Below are 8410 nucleotides of genomic sequence, written 5' to 3' on the forward strand. Positions count from 1 at the left end.
AGCTGTTTAAGCTCAAAGACAGATGAAATTAGAATCCACAGAATAGCAACAAACAGAAAAAAATGTTTTATTAGGTTTGACAGTGAAGTCTTGAACACACAAAAAGCTTCATTTAAATATGGCCCTTAATTTAGATTCTCTTTTCTCAACCTAGACACGGCTTTCTCACAATCAACTAAGTGAAATTATTATTCTTTTTAAGCAGACACTACCCACAGAGCACTCTAATTATCATGTTTGTGCTCAGATTCTGGACAACAAAATCATCTTATTGCTACTTTTATGCACCTCATTCTCTCACTTCGGAGCGGGGCAAAGACGAAATGAGGCAAGAGAGAGGTAACAATAAGGTAATACATTGTAAGGGTCTGTCCCAATCATATCTTACTCAGTTTCCAGCCATCAAGGTACCTTCTTCACAGTGCCCCAGTACTCGGTGCTCTCCAGAATTGTTACAACTCATAGCTTTCATTTCCTCAGATGAGATCAAGACCAAAAAAAAAATCCAGGAGAATATCCTTCTCCAGAGCACAAGCTACCCATTTACCAAATCCTATTACAAAAATCAAGCTATTAGCTCAGTTTGTAATCAACTTGCAACAATAAGAAAGAAGTTCAGCTCAAAATGGAAGGTCTTTAAAATGAATTACACACAAATAGGAAGGAGATCCTTAGTGTTCTGACTTCCACCATTCAAAAGCCAGCTACACTGGGTGGCCTTACAGCCAAGAGTTAACTGGTAGATACTGTAGCACAAGGCAACAAACTTCAGCAGTAGCATTGCTACAGAGCTGCAAGCAGTAGCAGTTCCTGGCCCTCACAGAGCGCAGGCATGAATCAACCAGAAGGAAAGAATCATTGCAGGCAACAAATGGTGTAAGCCAGAAATGTGAACACGTGTACAACGCTATTTAAGTTTAGCCTGGGGTTGTAAGAGGTTTGTTTTCTTCTAACAAAAGGTCTCTGTCTCTCCAGCAGAGTTTGAGCATTAAAGACAAAGTATGGGTTCACTAAGTAAATAACTTAACTGCACAAGAACTGAAGAAGTTTCTGCTCACAAACTGCTTACAAATTATCAGGTTCCCAGAGCTGCTTTCTTCAGAGATCACCTACAAACCTCTATATTCTGTTTTGTAGTTCTTTAGAAAGGCCATTGCACAGAAGAACTTTTTATTCTTTTTGATCTGGCTGTTATTTTACAATTGCTGTTAGAATAGACTGAACATCTGAAGTTATGATGTATGGTTTGTTTTTCCTCCCATACGCCAAAAGGGTAAGCATTAGGGAACCAAATTATTTTAGCACAGAAAGTACATCGAGTATAATAAGGTTCTACCCTCCTCCGTCTCCCTCTCCAGAATTCAAGCCTCCCAACAGTTCAGCATGTTTGAGCAACATTTCCTCAAAAATCTGAAGAAAAAATCCAGGCTTGCTCAGTCAGGAACCAGAGGAGGATCCCTCCTGACCACAAACACACAAACCAGAAGAAATCATAACCGAGAGATTTTTGAAAGATAGGAATGACTGATATTTATTTCCATGAATAAGAAGTAAAAAGAGGGCAAAGAAAATAAACAGGAATGATTTAAATGAGAAGCAGAACCTTTTAAATAATTAGACAGTTCTGTAAGATTATAACCTTTTCACAATCAGCTTTTCCAAGACCCCACCACATGCCCATCCAGCTATCAGTTTTGTGTGCAAACAAGAGAAGTAGTAAATGATTAATGTCATGCTGATTAACTGATGCTCTGTTTGCAAAATGTTTTTCATATGGGTTAGATGTGCAGGCCCAGTATCAGAGGAACTAGCAAAGGAAGAATATATCCTTAGGCAACATTCTGAACAGAGAAGTAATACTTAAGAGCATACAAAAGTGGAGCACTGAATGCTGCTAGCACAAAATTCAAGATCCAAATATTCTTTTCAGAGGTACTCAGATCCACAGTTTTGCTTTGTTTCTCACTAATGCAAACAACAGACAACTAGGGAATAATTATTACGGATTGCGCATCAGAAAAAAATATCACAACATGCTCACTATGAGAAGTCTCTAGAAGCTGCGTTTTTATATTTAGTTTTAATTTTTTAAAAATTGTTATTTAAACCAGGCAACAATAAAAATCCCAACAGAAGATGAACTTGAAGAATATCATTATAACAATCTACAAACGGACCTAAGTGGGTGACATGCCTTCTCTCAGAATAGAAAAAGTACTTCACAGGAAAAAGATTTGGGAAAAATATTTAAAGAAAATTTTATGTGCAACTGTGCACTCACAAGTTCTGAAACAGACATGACAACTGACAGCATGAGCTTTGTTACCTTCAGTAGGCTACAGGAACTCTGTCACCAACAATCACTACAACTCACATGGCAAAAGCACATAGAAGAAAAAGCAGTGATGAAAACTGAGACTGAGGATCTAGACTGAATATTCTCTCTAAAACTATACATCACACATGGATGTAAAGAAAACTCAGATATTCATGCAACTCATCAAATAATCTTCTGTAGGCATTAAGTGCTAGAGGCAAAACCATGAACAGCCAAATCAAAACCCAGATGATCAAACTATCCTAGGGATAGATTTTTACCAAGCAAGAGATGACAAAGTACCAACTGTTGCTGAGTAACAGCCTCCAAATCCACAGAATTAAAGACTGGGTACATACACCTGCTTCAACTGCGCACTTTCTTTGTACAGTAAGACAAAAAAGATTTACATTTAGGGAAAAGAAAGCAAAACTCCTCCCACACTAAATGCCTGTCTTTCTCATTCAGGAAGAAGAAAATACTGTTCAGAGAACACTTTACTGTATTTTTTGCAGAGCCATTAATAGCCAATTAAGATCTTTCTTGAACAACACGCACATCATCATCGCCTGTTTCAAAATTCAGCTTTTAGAGAGATGAGTACAGTCTTAATCAATAAGACCTGTGATGACAACATTTCAACAATGGTCTCCAATATTTTTTTTTTTTTTTAACATCATGCATCTATATGGAAGTTTGCACCGTTGCTATAGAAATAGTACTAACAGGAAAAACTCTTAACAGCATATGAATTACCTATATTTAGTATGATTACGTGGAAATACAACAGACATTTGGGGAAGAGATCTATGCCACAATCCCCTACCTTCATTTATGAAAGTGTGTCAAGCTCAGTGGATCCAACTTCTACAAGCAAATAATACACAAACCAGTTATTTATCCACCCAAGCATCCATATCTTTCCCACATTTCTAACTCCTTTTGGAAGAAACTCAGTAAATTAGGCAACTGATGAGACAGCTGGTAAAGACTCAAATACCAAGAGTTTAATACTAAATACTTTTCTTCACCCACAACCAGTCAGTAATTGCTGACCACCAAAGCATCTGCCTAAGAAAACATCATACAGAAACTGAGTAAATGCAAGCTAATTCACACAAATTGAGGATTTCAACAAACCAAATGGATCTTGTAACCTTGTAAATGTTCGAGACCACTAGATAAACCCACTGAGGATTTGTCAGCTCTCCCAGCCAGATGTCAATGATCTAGTCAAAGCTCCTGAAATTGGAGATCAAGCACATATTTGCATCAACTGAAATAATTTAAAGTTAACATTTTTATGAACGGGGATAGTATTTTTTTTAAGATGTTATCAGACTTCTTGTTATCAAAACAGAAACTTCTAGTAGATTGCAGGGAAATCTTGTCTCTTCAGATGCTCAAGGCAGACAAGAATTTATTTGAAAGCCTGAAATTCTAGTATACCCACCTTATTTCTTGTACACTAACAACAACAGTTGAATGACCAGAAAAACTAAATGTGATTTCAGGTAAATGGGCAGTATAAATTAGAGCCCTGCTAGAGCTATTTCTACACCATCTATCTACATTATTGACGAAAGGACCTGCTCTAAAGAAGGAATGACATAATAAATATCTACAGAGTTTGTAGAACTTGTATAATTGATGTAGAATACAATGTTGTCCAGAAGACATCAAAAAGACACTTGAGATGTAACACAAGCATTAATTTGATGAGCACAGCTGGCAAAGCACAAGAACCAGCTATGCCAAACCATTTGTATACCTCTAAGGGTAGTAAAGGCAAACCTCAAATTCTTGTTACAAAACAGGTGAAAAAGGCAAACTGCAGGGGAAAGATAAATTATAAAGTTCTTTACAGCACACATGACAGCTTTAAACTAACCAGGGACCAAGGAAATCAAATAATTTCTCAAATTACTTCCTAAGGAGGTAGAGGCATGCTATTCTATTTGTGAGCCATGCTTCAAATGAGAAATGCAAAAAACATCAACTGCTAAAGATGCATGCATCCTTTTGCTCTAGTCTGGATTTAGTGGCAATTTTGATCAACATGCCATGAAGCCAGAACACAAACCCGAACACAGTTTACCAGCATTAAATAAGTAAAGGCACAAGATGATCATGTACACACAATGCTGATTGGCCTGCAGGGTCTGACAGGCACAGAAAGGCTGTAGACACTTAAGTGTAGAGAGAACAGCTAAACATGTTCAAAGCAGGGACAAGCATTTTCTTCCAGATCTCATAGAAAGCATGGGGAATTCTGGAATTCTTATATGCCTCTAAGAGCATGGTAACTGCTGACAGCATAACAGCATTTGATAGGACGAGGGGGAATGGCTTCAAACTGGAAGAAGGTAGATTTAGATTAGATATTAGGAAAAAATTTTTCACTGTGAGGATGGTAAGGCACTGGAACAGGTTGCCCAGAGAAGTCGTGGAGGCCCCATCCCTAGAGGTATTTAAGGCCAGGCTGGATCAGTCTTTGAGCAACCTGGTCTAGTGGGAGGTGTCCCTGCCTATGGCAGGGGGGTTGGAACTCCATCTTCAAGGTCTCTTCCAACCTAAACCATTCTATGATTCTAAGCTGCACCAGGGGAGGTTTAAATTGGATCTTAGGAAAAATTTCTTCACAGAAAGGGTTGTCAAGCATTGGAACAGGCTGCCCAGAGAAGTGGTTGAGTCCCCAGCCCTGGAGGTATTTAAAGGACAGGTAGATGTGGTGCTTACAGACATGGTTTAGCGGTGGTTTTGGCAGTGTTAGGTTGATGGTTGGACTTGATGATCTTCAAGGTCCCTTCCTACCTAGATGATTCTACGATTTGCTGGTCTTTTCAGTATTTAGGACTCAAGCCCAGTTCATTTACCCCACACACAAAGATTCCAGTATGCCTTCGACAGAGTCTATCAAGCAGGATTTTTAAAGATTATTCCAGCACTATGAACTCAGCGGAGTTCACAAGTGATATCCTACCCAAATTCTACTTGGATATTTGAGATATTCAGTGGATGACTGGATAATTATTAGTCAAACGTATCCTTCAGCTTATGAAATGCAACTGTGTCCATTTCTGCTAAATCAATAGATGCATGCATTAAAAATTGATTTGAGTGCAGAGACATGCAAGCTGAAAACTTCAGTCCAAGAGCAGTGACACAAAGATAGCCTGTACACAATACAGTTTCAGCAGAGACTTGGAGAATGGTGTTTTGAATGCAAATTTACTGTTTTACAGCATATAACACTTTCTTCTTAAGGAAATCATGCTGTTTAACGGTTCATTTAACTAAAATGAAAATTACATTCATCTTTGTGTAAATCTTCTAACTGATAAAAAGTAAATCTGGAATGCTATAATGCAAGAAAGCCCACACCATGAGATGGCAGCATATCACAATTAGGAATACAAAACCCATTATTATATGACCATTCAGTGATGTCAACCATATCTTTAAAAAGCTCACAGACTGGCACATTCAAAAAAAAAAAAAAAAAAAAGAGAGAAATTCCCCTATAAACTGCTATTTCAGTTAGTACTAACAGCTGAAATCTCTAATCTTAGCACACTCATTAGAAAATGCTTTGCTTTCCTTTCTAAGATCACTAAAACTATCACAGTGCTAAAACAGAGGCATAGTGCAAATCTTGGGGAAATCAAAATTAGAACAAAAGCAAAGATCCTCAGATCCTAGAACACCTACCAGATAAGCTTTACTATTCTCTGGCAACTTCTGGCAGGAAACCTTGCAGGAGTTCCGTCCTAAATTTTGCACAAAAGTCTTTCCCCCCCCCGGCCTCTTCTACAGAGAGGGGGTCTTCTGGACCAGACTAATCAATAGCACTGGTTTTCTCTTAAGCAACAGAGATTAGCCATTTTGGACAAAACAATTAAAGTTATTTCTTCACTTCATCTAAATGAAAATACAACTTCTTTGAGAACCTGTCATGCCCTGTATTGCTTGGCCAAGACAGCATTTTTGCTGTCACGCAAGACACCTTGAACAGGAGGGAAAACATGAAAAAAAGGTCTGAGGAACAGTTTAAGTATTTGGAACCAGCAGACTAAGTTACAATTTGGACAAAGATTTGATGCCGCTTCATCATTATTGACATTAAACTGTCCTTGTCCTGGAGGTACAAGGAAATCTGTCAACATAAGAAATGCAAGTGGACAATGCACACCAAACAGGGAGTAGCCTTGTTTGAAGCAACAAAAAAGCCCCAGTGAGGAGAAAGCTGTGCTGCAAAACAAACTGAGCTGGGAGAGATGGACAGGGAATCCAGCTGCCAGCAGAACATTTTGTTGCCCTGCACAGGCAGGCCACAGCCCACGGGCTGCCACCTGGAGAACCTTGTTGTGCAGAAGCACATGCTTTCAAGTTCTGCACCACTTAAGCATTTTTAATGCCCGATTATTGTAAGTTTAAGGCAAGTTACCTTGTCACTACAATATTGCAGCAAGGAATGAATTTGATTCTCAGTTCAGAAATTGTGTAAATTTGCAATTCCAGAAAGTATTCTTCAATGACACACAAGATATACTAAAATAATTTACATTACAGCATTTTAAGTGTTCTACCAATAAACTGTCCTTGCCATGCAAACAAACTGAGCAAGTGTGGACTAGATGACTCGCCAGGTGTCCCCGCCTAAAGTATTCTGATTCTCTAGTTTAAAGAAAACACAAAAAGCATTAACGATCCATTAAAATAGTATGTAGGTTCAGAGAGAAAGAAGTATACCCTAATATACTGATCAAGCAGAATCCAATCACACAGTCTACTTCATTTTTTGCTCTCTTGATGACACAAATTTTAAATGTATTTTTTAGATTCCAAGAAGAGTGGATAAACAGTATTAAAAAACCTTGATATCTGTTTGAATCTCCCCTCATTTCATTCCAGTAAGATTTGGTAAAATTTGGCTTCGAGCCTCCCACAAAAACATTCTACATCACAATAAATACAAAGAAGATCCTGCAGAACAGTCACAGAAAGCTATTTTTAAGTCCATCACTTCAAGCAATCAACTTGTGGCATGGGTATGTTCTCCTAGCTAGGAAAAGCAGCATTGCGACGCATACTCAGATAGCCCAAAGTTGTCATTCGTATGGCCTCTCCCCTCCAACATTAACAGGCACCAGAGGTAGACCACAGTCCGTTTCATCCTTCCTGAAAAAACATCAGAGAAAAGCAAGACTGCCAAACATGCATACACAGGTTGAGAGGTGAGAAAGCCCATGGACCCCAGAATGAGAAATGAAGTGTACTGGTGATGGAAGGCCATAATGAAGGAATAGAAAAGCTGTGACCTTTCATGTTGTGAAATAGCAACTAACAGCAAATCAGCTGGGTATCATGGAGGGGCAGAAGCAAAGAGAGAGAACGTGCAAGCCCCATCCTCACCCATTTCTCCTAGCCCTGCCAGGCATTGACAAAAGGTTTGATTGTCTTTTGATACTTGGTGATACTGCAACACTTCATGGTGTCACCACCATGAGAGATTCAACTGATAGTGCCCATGAGGATTTAGAAAATCTGAACTGCAAATAATTTGGGGAAGGAAATTAGTACAAGGATAATTTTTTCTACATTTAAAAAAATATATCTATATTTTAACTAAATAAACTCAGATCTTTCAGCGTTGTCTCAAAGCCAAGATCATCCACATTCGTGAAAATTTTTTCGTTTTTTTAAAAAATAACACACAAATTACTAATTAGTTCCCCCATTCTATACTACCAGGAAGTGAGTTGCCTCTTACCTGCTAAAAGAATGGCCGAAAAAGCCAATACCTTGGCTGCACTTCGAAAATACTTTCATTTTTTAGTTTCACATTCAGCTTGCCAAGTTGGGGAAGTTCATTTGGTCATGAATGTTATTTAAACATAAATGAGAGCCAGACACATCATAAATAGAGTGTTGGTATCCTACTGTTGAAACACCACTGAAGGCACTAGCACAATCTGGTTAACGTGTTTTTCGCAGGTGATATACTTTTGAAACAGCCTTATCACTTAAAAGCTAAGATATTTTAATGAGTTACACAAACTTGTCTTCCACTGCCTCCAAGACAACAGAGAA

Source organism: Charadrius vociferus, unplaced genomic scaffold (assembly GCF_000708025.1).
Source record: "Charadrius vociferus isolate BGI_N301 unplaced genomic scaffold, ASM70802v2 scaffold39, whole genome shotgun sequence".
NCBI classification, from domain to species: Eukaryota; Metazoa; Chordata; class Aves; order Charadriiformes; family Charadriidae; genus Charadrius; species Charadrius vociferus.